Source organism: Passer domesticus, chromosome 2, assembly GCF_036417665.1.
Source record: "Passer domesticus isolate bPasDom1 chromosome 2, bPasDom1.hap1, whole genome shotgun sequence".
Classification (NCBI taxonomy): domain Eukaryota; kingdom Metazoa; phylum Chordata; class Aves; order Passeriformes; family Passeridae; genus Passer; species Passer domesticus.
Genome location: NC_087475.1, coordinates 117,084,297 through 117,102,571, shown reverse-complemented (window position 1 = coordinate 117,102,571; position 18,275 = coordinate 117,084,297). Strand labels below are relative to the sequence as shown.

Sequence of the window (18,275 nt, the reverse complement as noted above, 5' to 3'; positions counted from 1 at the left end):
GAACCAGCTTTAGTGAAACCTTGGGAGAAGAGGCTCATAACATCCTGTAAAGACAAGAGGACAAGAAGTCCTTATCACAATGTCACAGTTAATCTAAAAACATTCACAACATAAATCCCTAAGTATAATATTAAAAGGACTTGAAGTCATATAGATGTATACAGAGGTGATCATCTGACCCTCACACATAAAGAATAGGACCTCACCTCCAGCCATGAGTCAAATGAGAACAATTAAAATACCAACTTAACTCAAAACCAGTGAAAATAGTACTTACTGCCACAAAGGCACAGCAGAAACAATGGATAGCTGGTAAGGGGAAGTGTTTAACTATCCCTCACTGTAAGGACATACACTTTGAAATAATTTCCCAAAGTTTATGCAGATAATAGTGCCATACATTTTAATATGCCACCACGAATTTGTGGAAAGGAAACATTTTATATCTGTTTTTAATGAGTTCTTCATGGAGAAAACAATTGCAATAGCAAAAAAATAAAGCTACTTATTATTATTATTGCTTGTTCCATTGCTGTCAAGAGAGTTAAAACTGATGCTTATGCCAAATAAAAAAGTATAAAATAAAGTAACATAGATGTCTGACTGATTTTAGAAGAAAATTATTTTCTATTATTTTATGTGATTTTCTACATAAAATAACATTACCCCAGTAATAAAAGACCGGTTAAAAATAAATCTATTACTCCATACTTGCACATAAGTATTAGCTAATCTGGGACCCTATTTCACAATGCCCGTGAAACCAACAACCTCACTAAGGCTTTATGAACCCATATGCCTAAAGTGCCAGTGTTACACCAACCAACCCTGCTGCCCTGTTTGCTCATGTTTAAAATAAGGGCTGTGCTTAATCTGCTGAGTGCACAAAGCTCCTACAAGGCAAGCCAGACTGAGGACCTCTCCCCATTCCAAAGGAACCCCAAAGATCCAGCCAAGTGCCTGTTTTTGCAGCTCTCCCTGTGGGAACACGGGATTACAAGTGGCATGAGGCAGGACAAAGAGCAGGGACCACTTTCACTGCTGAACCTCACTCAATGCCAAACAAAAACACAGCCACTGGTGAGATGCTTGAAGAGAAAACCCCACCTCCAGGCAGAAGGCCCATGCTGAATTTAGAAGAGTTTATTGGTGAGCTGAAGATCTCTTTGTAAGAACCATCTCCGAAGAACAGCAACAACATCCATGTCTTCAAACCCACTAAAATCTTAAAAGACGACTGAAAATTTAACTGACCCAAATATTTTATTTTTTATATTTTACTAAGGTATCCTGTGGAGTTGGAGTATAAATCCTATTAAACTGAACTTAGTTTGTCCATCCCTAAAATAGATTTGACATACAAACACAAACACAAGGTCAAGGTCACAGATCAGCAAGAAAGATTACAAAGAGGACTGATGTAAGAGCTGGCATTTGATCAAAGCTTCTTTTTTTTTTTAGCAGACTTACCAGAAATACCACTACACTTCATTTTCTTCACATTGGTACATTGCATGTTTTAAGTATTCCCTACATTTAAGAGCAGCTGCTCTGTCCTTACTTATTTTGATAAGAGCTATTAGGCAGCACAGCACATAAACTAAGGAAAAGCTCTTATGTTAAATGAACAGGAAGTAAAAGACACTTTTTGCCATCCTTTTCACTCTATTCAGCCATTGCTAATACGCATTAAATTACAAATGTAAAAGGAAAACCCACTCAAACACATAGCAAGACCAGTGTTAAAGAATCAGGACCTCAGGTTTTAACTTGCAGCAGTTCAAGACGCTTATCATATATAACAATTGTATATTTGGATGTGCACTTCCAAGCACAACACTTGCTTATTTATCCTAATTATCTGTGTGCACAGCATATATTTCTCAATTAACAAAAAGAACCTCAAGGTCTGTGCAGAACACAATCAAACTAACCTCTTCTGTAATCAGGACAACATTTACCTCCTAGAAAGCCTCTCTAATGCTGAACGCTGAGTAAGCGAGCAGATTAAACACAGTAGCAACAGTTGAAAGACTCATTAAAACTCAGCTGCTGAAAATAGTCAGCAATGAAAGTCATTTACTGATCTATCCATCCATCCACGCACTCATACATTCTCAAAGCTTTAAACACATGCAGGACAGTATTTAGCTCACAGGTCACGTCTACCACATGCACCCTTCTGATGCCTGAACACGAGGAAGAGGAGTCTTGGGTGACACAATGGCATTCAAAGCTGCACTGCTGCCACAAAGTTTAGATGCTCACTGTAATAGGCAGTAATTTAAAGAATAGTGTGGCTTGTACTCTTAATTCCTAACCCCCACTTTCAACACCAGCACTGCTCTGATGTTAGCCTAGACATGAGTGGGAGCAATTTATATTTAGACAGAGAGATATATCTATAACTGGGAATGGCCTGTGTTAATATTAAAGCTTTTACTTGAACCCATTTGGGGTGACCTGCATAGCTCACTAGTATGTGGGCTTCTTGGATATTGCCAGTAAAACCTTCATGCTGTCACATACCCTCCTGCACATTGTTTCAGCTATTTAACATTTCTTTACTGATTTTCCTCCATTTTTGCAACGGTAGTACATTTGCAGCTCTCCACTTGTATGGCTGGGTTGTCTCAGCTACTGATGAAAAGGCCTCAAAGGAAAAAAAGATGGAAAAAAATATTTAAAAACTTGTCTCCTTTTTGAAAATATCCTTCACAAGAATTAGGTTGTCGCCCTTTTAAGCTATAGTACTGCCTGAGCTACTAGGGCCAGATACAAATCACTCCTGGAGCCTGGGATGCCAGCTTCTCAGCACTGTGGTACAGGTGCTTTTAGATAGTGATTCATCAGACCTTAAAACAGTCACTGGTTTAAGATCAAATTGATTTAAGTTGTAGACCTCAGGGCAATACAATTCTGCTCTTCCTTAGTCTCCCTTTTGTAAGCACTTTCAGCAAAATGGGAGAAAAGGGGAGGCTGGTTAATTTTTTTTTCCAAGTGGAATTTCTATCCTTCCTACTTTGTGTAAAGCTGATAAAGCTTCTCACTGCATTGAAGAGTCAGAAAGGGAAAAATAAAAGAAAGTAAATCAGGAAAAGATTACAACAAAGCAGCAGAAGTTCCTTCCACATCCACAAATCAGCAGCTTACTTTGAGAACCAAGCACACATGAAAATGTGTATATAGGACATTTCACAACTAAAAACATTTTAGGACACGCATCATTATTAGCAGTACAGCTGCCCAACATGTGAAATCCTATAGCAAATTTATTTGGAGTCACACAGCTTTTTTTAAGTTTACAAACACATGAAAAAGCCTTTGCTTTAACTGAGCTGTATTACAGTGAGTAACTGTTCATTCAGTGTCATGGCAAGTCTTCTCTCAAGCTTATACTATAAAAACCCTCTTTAATCTTCACAACCAAACCTTTGATAAAACAAGCCAGCAGCCATTGTGGGTTTGGGTTTTTTCCTTTCAAATACAAGCTCACACTCTTTACACACAAAACCTGCAGAATCAAGGGGTTTCTGCTTGCTCTGAACTTTGGATCAAATCCCCCACTCATTCAGGTGCAGGGACGTGCATGTGCAGGCTGCTGTCAGCAGCCAGTGGTGGTTTTGGCTGTGACACCATGTAGAAAATATCTGCAATCCAGTTCTTATCCATTCCTCTTTGGAGAGCTGGAACAGGCATCTTTCCACACAGTGATCCAAATGTAAAGCACTTCAAGGGTGCTGTCTTTTAAAAGGGGGTAATGACAAACAGAAGCAAACAACCAGCCAATACTGCAACAACAAATATGACAGCTAGAAAAAAGTATTTCTGGTCAATTTAACTAGTCAACAAGAGTCCACAACAATGGATTATGTTGAAGGACTGGATGATTATCAATCCCCAATTCTGTAAAGGTACAATTCTTCCTCATTTTTTTAGAAAATTATTGTTCGTAGTTAAATTTACATGTGTGAAATGTCAAGTAAATTTCTAAAAATCTTAAACCACCCTATTGATGAACAGTGTAGTAATAAGTTCTTGAACTTTGTACTTCCTTTTTACTTACTTATTTTCCCTGACGTAAGTACACCTATGAATTTAATGGGACAATAAAATAATGGCAAGGTTACGCACACACGCAGATCTGTGCATGAGAGAGGCATCTGAATGAGTCAAAAAATATTAAAGTTACAGATATATGCATAGGACAGACAGGTATGTACCATGCTAAAACCCAGTAACACATCACCAGTGAAAGCATCACGACTACTAAAAGCAAAATAGTTAATATTTAAAGTTTCAGTGTTCTTCTGTCATTCAGGACACAGCATAGGATTTCCAAGGTGTGCAACATCAGTTATTCCAGAGTTCCCATTCCTCAAGTTGTTCAACACACAGCAACCATTGCAGGTGATTTGGTTTCCCATATGCTGGAAGTCTGATATTGATTCATCATCAAATAAAATGTGTAACAATGAAAGGCAGTGGGAGGTAGGTAGTGAATTTCTCTCTGCAAATCTTGTCTCAGCCTTGGGGGAAATAGCTCAAAATTACAGTTTTAATTTATTCACTTGATGTGAGTACTGAAAGAACGTGGTGAGAGTGGGGGAAGTTGTCATAACAAAAGACCTGAAAGTCAGGAATCTAGCAAATAAACAGGTGAAACTGCAGCAAAGTAGCTGAAGCCATGTATGATGTAGTATAAAGTAATTATCTGATAGTTATTATCTATAACCACAACTCTATCAATTCAGCTGATCAGCTATGTATTATTTCCAGTTTACCCTGCCATAACAGAGATTTGGATACGGCTGACAGGTCACAACCCACATTCTCTGTGTTCTATAAAGCCATCTTTCCTTGATGTAACTGGATGTCACCTCCCAGCTCAATGCAGCATCAATAACTCCAGTGTTTCCTAAATCAATATATAGTAAGGCCTTGTCAATAACCTGAAGGTAAGTTTCACTGACTGCCTGCATTGTTACTAAAGCACTTTTTTTGTTGTTTCTTTTTCCAGTCTATACATAATCTTGTTAAGGAGGGATAGTTTTGTTCAAATTCTGTTGCTCAATTTCATCAGTGAGTGAGACCAAAAAAACTCAAATGAACACATTGTGATTTTATTCAGTAGCAGTTAAGACCTGTGAGTACCTGCAGAATCTTACAGAACCACAAACTCCCAAATACCAAATAAATGCTGAAGCAAATCATATTGGAAAGGGAGGTACAAGCCAAAGAGGGCAACAGAGGAATACCAGAGGGAAAAAAATCCCATAAAAAACCCACAACCTGAAATATTTTCTCAAAGGGACTTAATGCTCTTAGAAGCATACAATTTAAAATCCATGTTGAGAAAAAGCCAGAAGTTTTAGTGGGCAGGTGAGCATGTCTTCAGTCTCTCAGGAAACTTAGCAGATTGTTACCTCAGCACCCTAGTTAGCAATGTCAGGAGAATGAGATCAGGACTACACAGGGATGTGAAATGAACCATCTACTGACTGGAATTCCTGGGAAGGATAAGGACCAAAGCCAGTGTGAATGATATAAAGTTACCACTCTGTCTGGGGTGAAAAAAAAACAGGTTAATAAACTTTTCAAGTTCATGGCAGAAACTCATACCTTTCAAATGTCAGTGCAGGATCTTTGTGAATCTGGTTTTCACTCCTTCCTGCCAAAAATAAATACATTATGATCAGGATGTAGAAACTTATGGTGGAAAATAATTCTATTCTATAGTAACAGGAAAGTAATTTTGTTAATTCGGTATCAGCTCACAAAAGGGAGCCTGTCTTACTTCTTAACATGGTATAAACAGATTAATATAAAGTTTTACCCAGAAGCTGGTTATACTTGCGGTCAATTTGTGGGAGTATTAGAACTTGACAAATGAGCTGAGCAAGCTGGTAAAGGTAACCTACCAGGAGAGAGGGGATAGCTCTCCTTGCCTGGTTAGTACTACCCACTTTGTAAAAAAAAGCTGTCATTAGGAGATTATCTTTATTCTAACACTATCCATTTATTCCACTATCCATTTGCCCATCATGACAAAAAAAAGTCCCAAACAACCAAGCAAAATGAAACCAGGAACACACCCAAGGCACTGCATTCTGCTTCTCTAGAATCTTACTCATTTTCTCCTGCTCTCCTCATTACCCTCACTCAATTTTCCCACAGCTCCCCACTTCCACAACCCACACTAGTGTAGCATTAACAACCATTCCACACTACACAAAACACAGCTGTTATTGTAATCTTTCCCCTGAAGACACTCTGTTCATATAACCCTTTATTTTAACTTGTTTTTCAGTTGTTTTTCTCTTGCTCTAGATTAAGTTTAGAATTTCTCATCTGAATTCTATAAACATTAATAACTTTCATTTCTATCCACATAACCTAACCACTTATTGTGTCCTTTTTCCTTACCCTTTTGTTTCCACAAACACTCATTTCTACTGTAACACTCAGGCACCTCTCACACAGGAAATTCCATTATGCTTCTGCACTGCTCCCCAGGCGAAGATCATCTACACTCTGGAGGCTCTTTCTTCCTCTCCTCCAGCAGTAAATTACCAAAGCAAAAATTAATCCAAATCCACCAAAATACCTCCTGCAAGACCACAAGCCAAAACACAAATGATATATGTTGCTTGCCCTTCCTCACAGACTTGTTTGTTCCCTTTTCCTCATCATAGTCTATATGAAGTTTAAAATAAATACATCTGCACCTGTGAGATGCTGACAAGTTCAGCTGGACAGCAATTAAATGAAGCCCTAGAGCAACACTGGCCTCCAAAATAAGTATATTTTCTCTTCCTCTTACAGAAGAAAAAAATGCATTTATTGGTTTTGCAGTACAACAATATGTGCTGCTGTAATAACAGCTTTCACCCAATACCTTTTTTTTACTACATATGATTGGAAGGGAAGTAAAGAATGATACACCCTAAAAGATCAACAGAACACAAAGACTAATGCTAGGAAGAAAAGGGTACAAAAGGCCTAAAATATAATGTAGAAGGGCTAAAATACAGCATCAAAGGGCTCCCCTTCTCTTGAGCTGCTACTTTTAAAAAGTCTAGTGAAAGCTCTTTCACTTCTCCAGCTGGTGCAATGACAATATCCCTACCCTGATGCAACCTGCTCTCACTTCAGAGGGCACAGAGGCAAAAAAGACCACAGAGTGAAAAAACACTGCTCCTAGGAAAGAAAGGAGATACTTCTTTTCAGAGAGACCAAAACTACTTACTTACTTTTAATCATGACAACAAACAATGACATGGATGAGGAAAATTTTGGGGAGCAAGGTGAAGGCTAAGGGAGCACGTGTCCCAGGGACCTCCTCCAGTGAAACCAAGGAAGCTTTCTGTGTCCCAGCTGCTTTCATCAAATAACCTTCCCAGCCCAAACAGCAGACTTAATACTGCAAGTTTCCATTTTTTTTGAACATAATTTCTCCACCTCAAAGAGTGGTTTGATTTACTGGGTCTGAATTCTGTTTTACCGCAAACAAAACGTAACCATTGCTTCCAAATTTACCTTGGTATCTCCCTACAAAATCATGTACACCAGAGCTTCTCGTAGCACTTTGGAAGGTGAACAGTTTGCCTGACCAAGAACAACGTACCAGGATGCAAAATCCACTTGCCTTCTTTATATGCTGCCAGGTTTATGAGAGCAAGTCTGTCTGTGCTTGACATTTGGCATAATTACAATTGTAAAATGTTTTATATTCCTGTAAATTCAGACTACGAGCCCAAAGTGCTTACAAATTGAGATGAGATGCAGAGATAACGAAGATTAGGAAAGGAAAGATGTAGGGGAAAAGTAGGTACAAAGAGGAAGAAAGCATCCATGCCAGGAAAGATTGTGAGACTGTTCAAGCTGCCTGACCAGCATGGAGTCCTAACTATAAAAAATGACAAGCAGAAACAGGTTAAGGTGGGATACTGCACACTGCAAAACATAATAATCAGTCTGCCTCACTAGAATATAAAGCCAGAGGTGAAATTCTAGGTAGCATGGTCCCTAAAATACCAGCTGTATTTCTCTACCATGTTGTAGGAAGCATTTCCACTGAAGTGCAGTAAACTTTGTCATAACGCATATGAATGGAAAGTCCAGAATTTTCAGGGATTTACACTGTTTTTATGGTTATTTTGACCAAAGGAACAGGAAGAAGGACTGGAAGCTCTAAAACATCTTGACTCTAATCTGTTTCTGAAAAACAGATGGGACAGAAAAAAGGAGAAAAAACAGTAAATTACTGTGTATCCATCACCACTCAAGACCAAAAAGCTCCACTTATATGGGGGCATGGTGGGGGTAAGATTCCAAAACAAAGATTAACAGACTTTAAACCATTCTTGCAATTCACTTCCACATGTAAGAGATAAAGCATGCACTGAATGCAACTTATTTTTGCCAGCTGCTCAGTAAGACATGAATGATTCAAGACACGGAGTAACATTTTGCTCCTTTTTGCTAATGTATCTGAAAACATCTTTCTTGTGTTTCCCAAGGATTCTTGCATTTCACTTCAGTTACTTTACTTGAAGCAAGTATATATTTTTCAAGAGCAAGCATGATCTATGTTCCCCACAAATAATAATCAAAAGGAAGCTAACAGTATTTATGAAGTCTTTCTAATGCACATCCAGAAAAACCAGACTACTTGATAGGGATATGTATGCACAATCTTTGCCACTTCAGGTAAAAAAACCTCCCTTGTTTAACATTTCTTTTTGTGTAATTGGCAAATTACAAGCTTAATTTTTGCATAGTAAATATCATCGAGCCAGTTTTAATTTCAAACTGGCTTGCATTCCATCATGACTAGCTGAATGCTACAAAAACCTTTGACATCACAACCTCATAAATCTTGGAGAACAGAAGAAATTTTTGTAGGAGCAGGAAACTCTTGGTAAGATACTTCTTCCACCGCTGACTGTACTTGGTCAGCTGTAACTATGCGCAAGCATCCACACTTGCAAATTACAAAAAACATGCATCTGAACTACCCTTCCATGAAATTATTTTCTCTGGTAAAATAACAGCACAGGTAGAAAAGCTGAGAAGAAAATGTTTGAAGTTGACCAAGCATCAGGGGCTTTTTTGATGAAACATACAACCATAATCTAAAAACTTAATAATAATACCAATAAAAAATAAACTTAATGTACTCCACCACCAAGCTGCAGAGTATAAGCAACATCCTAAGTACAGAAAGGACTTTCACAGACTTATCCATTCACTACATGAATCTGGAATTAAAATCCCAAACTATTTTGGATTTACGTGAACTACAGAATTAAATTACATATTGCTTATCCATAAACTGAGATCATTAAAAAACCCCACTCACAAGCAAACTAACAAGAAAGAGGCATTTCAGCTACCTGCTTCAATCTGACATCTAAATATCTGATGTTAGATGGCTGCTGCTATTTTACAGACTGATCATAGTAATTTCACTCCTACATTGTTCACCAGGACCTCTCATTACATGCACTGTGTGGGTCTAAAACATGTTGGAGGCTACTGAGTACCGTCAAAATTGCAAGGAAAAAAAGAGATTCCATCTTGGAACAAAGAAGAACATTTTAGGAACATCCATGAACATATCATGCTTTGGAATTTTGCTACTCTACGCAAGAGAAACATCAACAACAGGAGAAGATTAAGCAGCTTGCTCAGTAGCACATTAACTCCATACCCACAGCAAATAAAGATTTTCTGAATTTTGGCAGAATTACAAGATATTCTCCCCACAGTTTGCGGGTGTTTTGGTTTTTGGGGGGTTTCCCCCTACTAGTGAAACCAAACAACAACTGGTTGCCTTAAACTTCAGGAAACAATGGTGCTTACTACTAAAGGAGTAGGAATTGCACACTACAGTAAATGACTTTGTCTTCCAAAATAAGACAAATTATTGGCATTCCCATCACCCTCAGGTGGACATGTATGTCAGTCAAATGCAGAGCAGTAATATGGGTGTTCCACTGCATGTGCTGAAACAACGTTCTTTCCAACAAAAAACCACATCAGGACAGAACTAAAGTATCAATACTGAAGCAAACATTAATGATGGCATTATGATCAAAAATATAATTCCACCAACTTTCCCTATTCCTTAGGGACCTAACATGAGGAAGCAGGCCTAATAAACTGTGCAAGAACTATTACATGGAAAACATGTAATACAGTGCAAAAATCACTGCACAGCAGCTCTTCTGATCCACTGACCACCTTCAGTCTCTTTCCTAACAGAGTACAATAAAGTCCTTTCTATCCTGAAGCAAGGGTCTCTCACAGACAAGTATGTCTGTACACATATCCAAGAACTTCCTGCCCAAACAGGTCCATTTTTAATTCCTTGCCTTAGAAAGCTGTTAAAACCTGGCTTTTACCAGTCTAATTCAGATGCAATACACTCAGATGGACCAGAGGACAGGGTGTGCATTCATCCCTGGTTCCACCAGTGAAAAGGCAGAACTGCAGCATCCTGTGCCAGCAGCAGTGAAGGAACTGATGCTGCAGCAGCAAGTGAATCCAGGCAGACAGCTTTTTTTGCATGTGCTGAACTGCTCAGTGGTGCCCAGCCTCTGGAATGCTGAATTACTCCAAGCCTGATTGATCCTCCTCTGCAAGTCTCCTGAATAACTAGAACTAAGCCTGCAAAAACAAGTTTGCTCACCCTCAGTAATCAATATTTTTCCTGATGAGTTTGTATAAACTCAAATTCTACCTTCAAATGTTGGAAGTTTCCAAACTGACCAAGTCAGTACCTTGGCTCCTTCATTTGCAGAACTCACAGATACCCGCCACACTGTTCTCTTTGCCAGAGTGAGAGAAAATGGATCAAGCAGTTGCCAGTGGCTCAGTCATCTAAGTCTGGGAGGAGGGGACGCATCCCAAACCTTCTAATTGCTAATAGTCAGTGCCACCTATGGTTGAGGTTGCAGAAACAAAGATCAAAAAAAAGGGAAAAAAAAGGGTTGTGGAACTTTTAACAAGGTTTTATAAATGGCTTCAGGAGAACAGATTGCATAATAAACTACAAATAATTTTCATCTACTCTAGATCATTTACCACTGTTGCACTAGGTAAGGTGCTAGTATCAAAACCAGGTCCAAATTCTTTATATGATTGTACAACAAAAATATCTTAAAAACACACTGAAAGTTTAAAGTGCAGCTTTCTATTTTCTTATCTCTACCACACTTGTCTCCTCCAGTAAAACTCATCTCATTTTTATTAACAGCTCCATTTCAACCATTCAACCTGGCTCTGTTGCTCCAGATGCTTTGTCCAGTGGTCAGGAAGATGCCAGGGAATATTTCATCATGGTTTACAAAATCCTCCCCCATCACCCCAACAAACTACCAGCAACAGACTGTATTTTCTGGGAAAGTTAACCAACACGAGAGACACAATAATTCCCTCCAGAGGTTTTGCAGCAGTCTCAGTTCAGTACACAAGGCCATTAATTACACAACTGCCTTTAGCATTAGCAGGAATCTGGTAGTGACAGCACTGGTTGAGTTAAGGCTGCCTTCAGTATCTGCACTGAAAATCTATTTACTTGAAGTTATGCAACACTTCCACTTCCTCTCTTCTTTATTATGGTAGGCCATGGCAACAGAAAGAAAAGGGGTGGAGATAGGGAACAAGCATTTAATAATCTCAAGCAGGGCACAGCTACCTTTCAAAAACAGATCTAATCTGGAATTCACCTCTAAAATCTGCCTAAACTGGTAATAACACTCAAGCACCAACTCTTACTTAAAACTTAGATTACGTATTTCCAGAGGAAAAGCTGTGTAATACAGGTAACCAATGCTGGAATCAACTGCATACTTCCATTGTAAGCAAGAATTGGTTTTAAAATCCGATTTATTTGGTTGGGGTTGTGTTTGGCTTTGGGTTTTCTTCCTCATTTGGTGTCTTCTCCATAACCCCACCCACAAAACAGCAGTCTACCCCAGGCCAAATAGTATTCCAAAATTCTCAACAAGATTCTAATGTCGTCAGTAATACTCAATCAGTAAAGCTGGTAGTAAAAGTTTTAATTCAGCAAACATCCTTCTACTTTCTATTAAAAAACCCAAACAAACAAACAAAAAACCCACCAAAAACCTGGGTAAATCACAGCCTACTCAAGCTGATATATTCCATGTCACTAAGAAAATCAAGACAAATGAAAAATAACACATCATCAGTCCTATTTTAACTATGATCAGAAGAGTCTACCTCATATCTCTAATGGTATGTTGAGAATTGACAAAAACAAAACAAAACAAAACCCCCACAACTCTAAGAACTGGCTCTTCTCAACAGAGGAATTATAAGAAGTCCCAAAGCAGTCACAGCAATCTTGACTGGCAAAATGTTTTCAAGGACTTGGATTTAATCACATGTCATTTTCTTTTCCTCTGATCATTTATTTAAAGTCATAGGTTGAATTATTTATGAACAAAAGTTAATTGCACTGAAATGCAGTATTGCCCTGTATTTATCTAACACCTTTCTTCACAACTCAACCTCCTGTCACCAACTGGTTAAAATCTACAAAAAAATTAATACAGAATTTGAGATAGGAATTAACCATTTCAAATTCTTTTAAATATGGTTAAATATGATGAGGTCCCTGGATCCTTCCATCTGCTGTGTAAATTGTGCAACTGTTCTTACAAACTTTTCTTTTTCTTACAACACATGTTTGTGCTAAAAAAAAAGTAATTTGGGGGAAGAATAGCTTATTCACAAAATACTTGGTTTGAATAAGTAAGTTTTGACTAATTAGTTGCAACTACAGTCAGCACATTTGAGTCCAAACAGTCACATCACAGACTCTCCCAAACTGGGGTTCTTCAAAAATGTTCTCAGCCATCAAGAGATCTTGAAGATCAACAACTTGTATAGATAAGGCTGTATTGACACTCTCTGCAAGGGCCAAAATGGAAACTCAAGGGTACACTCATACAAATGTACCCCACATCCATAAAATGTTTATCTTAAGTCAGCAAGGCTGTATGACAGAAGTAACTATTACAGTGCATTATTGCTGCTCAGGACACAGAGTGCTTTCCAAGTCCCTAATTTCCTTAAAGCAACTCATTTACTTGTCACCTGCCAGGACAAAGAGTAGAGAGAGGATTTCACAAATACCTCTGTGGCTTGTGCGTGGTGATAACACACCAGGAAAGATAGATTTTCATTTTCTCATCAAGTTATTAGATTAGGTTTACACGCAGATTTAAATGCCCAGGAGGAGTCTGCCACCTGTCCTAAATATAATTAGTCAGGAATGTCTGCATGACAAGAGCAGATACTTCAGATGTTTTGGAGTGACCATAAGCAAACATCCAAATAATCAGCAACAAAATTTCAGTGATGCCAAGAATGAACCACTAAGCACAGCCCTCTGTGAAACAGCCTGAATTTTATTAATGGAGTGCTTCATACTTCCCACACAACTGACATCAGCTGAGCATCTGTAAAACCAGAGAATCAACTATGTAAAGTCTACAGCTGGATTAAGGAGACAAAAGAGCCCTATAAAATAGGGGTGCACATTTACACGTTACTAAAGGGGGGGTGGTGTGTGTGTTTGTGTGTGACATGAAGACTCAAATCCTCCAAGACTTTTCCTGAGCTTTGTTCTTGTGCAGTTTATCACAGCAGCACATCTAAGATTTGCAGGGTTTTGTACCTCTCCACACCTCCTCACATACACCCCCCCCCTCAAAATGTAGACCGTCACAGCAGATTAATAACTAGGAAAAAACAACACATTTTCATTTAAAGAGGCAAACACATCCATGTCCAAGTACATTTCACATTAATCATCTTGCAAAAAGCTAAACACAAACCCCCTTAAAACATTAATTATAATTTTATCTGTGTAGGTACGTAGCAACTACTGAGACTGATGTGAGGAACTGAACAGAATACAGAGAATTCAGTTAATCATCTCCTTACGTTGCCATTGGCACATAAATTTGTCTCATTAGCAGGGGCTACTTAGTTCGCTGTAGTAAACAAAGCTGCCGATACGACAGCCTCGCACACTTTTCATTCATTCACATATTTTTCTTCCCTTAGACTTCTAGCATGTGCCACAGAAGAGCCGAATGTTAAGCATTCCTGGAGTGTCACAATATGTAATACAATAAAACAGATTACAACCATACCTTTCTTTCACAGCAGTGGTGCCAAGCACAGGTACACTGTAGCAATCAATTTGTTCTGCAGACAGTAAGGCTTTCATAGAATACTAATGCAAAATCCCTTTTCTTTCTCCTTCGACTTGACTCCCCAATGCCTGGGTCCCGACCAACACAAGGAGGAGGGCAGAATGTCTTCTGCTGAGATAACCACAACTACTAATCAAGTATACGTGTACAAGGGCACAGGATTAAACCTCCATCGGGCTTGACTCGGGCACCGAGAGCAGCTCAACACATGCACAGCAAGGTCAGAATTGAACACACACACACACGCACGCGCATCTACTTGAGCGAACTAATTTATCACACTTTACCACTGACGGCTTTTTACCTCAGGGGACTAAAATTACATCCTGGTGAACTGACGAGGCTCAGACACAACAGTTTCCCACAACAAATCGGATCTCTCGGAGAAGGGAAGGGGGCTCAGAGGTGAACGCTCGTCTCCCGGCTTCTCGGAAACTCCGCGCACACCACGCCGTGTGTTTGTGCATGTGTCCATGTGTTCGTGTGTCCATGTGTCACACGGCTGTGACACACTGGCCAAACCACAACCACAGCAGCGAAGTTCAAAAAAGGGCACTAACTCCCTTCGTGAGAGTCCTCTTTCTGGTTATATTTATCTTTACCTCTTAACATAATCAATCTATCAAGTCTAATTACTCCAGAAGAAAGCATTTTATTATTGTCTAACATAGCAAATGTCAAACAAGCTGTTCATTTACCTTGAAGTTTATTAGCATAGAAATGCAACATGAAGATGCTCTCAAAACATTGTCACTTGTATTCACAACATTTTCGAAAACCCACTTAGCAGGTTTTTATTGCCTGGCATAGTTGGATACTGTTCTAGTTCTTAAAATAGGAAGGGCATTACCTTAACTGTATTGCCCTTGAGCTGATATAATTAGACTTTTTCTTTAAACATCCAATTTATATTTAACTTTTCTCTTTGGTCATCTTTATTTAAAGAGTTTTCTCACTTTCCAGTCAGCTGTACATATGTGGATACATGTGTTTTCATAGAGGTTCATATATGTGCCTTTCAGAGAGTAAAAAGTGAAACACTGAAATTTCAAAGCGGGGAATTTTTTTCCCCCTCAAGTTCTGCCCTGTCATGCATCCTTCCTGGCATTTTCCTTCCAGTACAACCAGATGTACATTTTACCAAAAACATCAAGATGAACCCTACAAATTCTCCTCGGCGGGCTTTTAACAACCCTGCTTTTGCACATCATCTGAATTGAGAAGAAAACACTGCACAAATGCTCCCCAAAATAATGCCTGGCACTTCACCTAGGACAAATTAGCAAAACATTTTTGAAATATCAGTGGCTTTGCAGAGAGACGCCAGCAAAAAAAGCGGCGTTAATCAATACTGATGAGTTTGTCCTTGACATACTGACCGTGTCATCGGGCTATTGTCATGTGATATCATGTCATTTCCCCACCTGGCTCATGACCTTGTCCTTTAAATGACCCAAAGCTTCCCTCAAGTAGCAGGAGGCCCCTCCCCGCTGCCTCAGCAAGGTCGAACGGGTCAGCGTGTCCTCATCTATAATCCACCACCATTTGTCAGCAGGGAGGCTGGAGGAGGCAGGCTTGCTACAAGGGGAGAATGCCCAATTAGGCAGCTGTCACACAAAGCATAGGCTGCAAAATTATCCCCTGTCAAAAGAAAGAGCAGCTGCGGGTGCCAATTACAGCAACCTTTCAACCCTTTAGGTACTGGAAACTACACAGAAGTAAATGAAGTACAATTAGTGATAACAAATCGATGAATTAGGACAGTAAATTAGAAATTACTAGCAGGTGAGCTTAGGTCTCCCATAATATTAAGGGCACAGCACACCCCAGGCAAGGGCAGGAATACACAGATTTCACAGAGCACATCAGTTTTGTCTTATCCGTGCCTTCCTTGTGTAGAGCCTGTTTCCCTCTGTCATTTCATTCTCACAAGCCTTGCCTGAGCCAGATGGTGCAGGGAAAGGAAAAAAGAAGCAACCCAAAGAAGAAAGAAGTTGTAGCACCCTATCTTCCCTCCTTATCCTGGGAAATGCAGGTTCCTCCTTTCTCAGAAGGTCCTCAGAGCCAGCACAATCTTTCTAGTAAGCACACTCCATCTGACATTTACTGCACTGCAAGTTCCAGCTGAACAAGGTTTACCCCGGGAAAAAAAACAAAAAACAAACGACAAAACAGGAATAAAAACAACCAGGAGAAATAAATCCCCCAGTAAATTTTATGTCAGTTACTCTTGAAACACTTAAATCTGAGTTAAGTACTAGACTTTTGATGACAGGAGAAGACTGATTTCTGCACATTTCATTTCTCAGACAAATCATGCAGTGACATCTCTGAGCATATACAGAGCCCAAACTCTTCAAGCAAAGTTTCTACTCCATGATTTTTTTTGCCTTTTTCCCCTTAGTGAACAACTCACAAGTGTTTTTTTGCCCTCACTGTTTTATTAAGCATACAAGCTGGAAAGTTACAGTGTGCTGGCACCAAAAGGCAGGTCCTAGAGCCCACAGTAAATCCTGCTTCTCCTCTGGTGCATCAGGTCAATCCTTTTAACAGGAGAGTGCTACCCGTGGATACCTGGGGCTCTGCATGCCCAAGGCAACCACAGAAGGGTGGTCACCTTACCAGCCCCTGGCATTTACAGAATAAGAAGCTTAGAAAACAGAATAAGGAAAAGAAAAATAGGAGGATAGGATTAAAAGCATGAATAATTAACATACAGCCACATGAAACCATGGTTGAGAGAGTGGTACCAACACCTTTGTATTTAGGTGCGTTGACTCAAAGTGACAAGCAAATTCAAAGAACAAAATTCAAATGCATCTCCTCTTCCCATCCAGCTCACAGTCATTTCAAACTAAGTGAAATTGCCATTTCTTGTCAATTCTCTCCTTTCATTTCTCATTCCCTAATCCCAAAATCCACCTTTAATATGTTCTTCTGCCATGCAACCATGCTGAGCACTGAGGACAGGAGTCTAGATTCCTCCCAGAGGCAGCTCTGAATAATACCTGTATACTTCCACTATATTTCATATATGTACTCACACATGCATACATATATTAAGGCTAATACATTCATCAAAATATGAGACAGAGCAGAAATTAAGGTACTGATCTCCAACAAGCAATTTCCTATAGCTATCTCTTGATCTCTAGCCAGTGAGTATTCCACTGTTTAATATGAAAAAAAAAAATCTTGCTGTCATAACTCCGATAAGAGACAGGATAATAAAATACTAACTATAAATCATGTTAAAAATACTCATTTAACAGCAGTTGCAATAATGCTCACCAAGTTTGACATTTCCTTTTGAGTAGCATATGGAAACCATAGAGTACTGAAAGAGTTAATGTGTTTAGAATTCAGTTTCCATCATACTTGGGTGACTATCTCTTTAAATAATTTAAATCCTCTCCATCAACTACAAAGCTGTTTTGAAGCCATTTAGCTTTGTTCTTTACATGTGTTCTAATTAAGAAATGACCTTGTCATCACACACACCAGAAATCCTGGATTATTTCCTGCAGCAAAAATCTACGAAGCCAAAAAAAAAAACAAAAAAAACAAAAAAAAACAAAAAAAGAGAAAAAATATATACTTCTTCCTTTAGTGAGGAACTGAGGAAGTTGTTGGTTGGCTGAATGCTGAAGCAGTTTCACCGCATAATTTTTGTGCGTGTGTGTGTTGCTGAATGTCACAGGGCGGGTTAGTGTGACCTTGAGCTGCATCAGCAGCACAGCAAGGGTCGAGATGCCTGCAGGCGCCCTTGTACTGGATTTGCAAGACAAAAACCTTCAAACTGGCTGAAGGACATCTTAAATCTCTTCAAAGGTTTTCCCGAACTAATCTGGGCTGCTCTTAGCCGGATCTGTGCCAGTGTGAGAGGCAAAATTAAAAACAAGGTCTTTGACAGGATGCTGTCTCCTCTTAACCCTTCCCGCGCTGGAGGGACGCTCCGGCAGGCACCGGGGCGGCTCAGCCCGTGGCAATTCTTTCATAACCGGATTATGTAAGGCA

At 39.3% G+C, this 18,275-nt stretch overlaps 1 protein-coding gene across 8 annotated transcripts in view; it reads right to left on the bottom strand.

The window, feature by feature from the left end:
- Positions 1 to 18,275, bottom strand: part of NRIP1 (nuclear receptor interacting protein 1) — a 102,579-nt gene that overhangs the window by 17,346 nt on the left and 66,958 nt on the right. For 4 of the 8 annotated variants that reach the window (XM_064410899.1, XM_064410897.1, XM_064410900.1 and 1 more), the window contains one exon: positions 5,623 to 5,671. The exons of 3 other annotated variants lie outside the window; for them this stretch is intronic. The gene's annotated coding sequence lies outside the window, so the exon portion shown is untranslated. Of the gene's footprint in view, positions 1 to 2,529; positions 2,548 to 5,622; positions 5,672 to 18,275 lie in introns of those variants that run through there. One more of the 8 variants, XM_064410905.1, reaches the window with a different exon arrangement.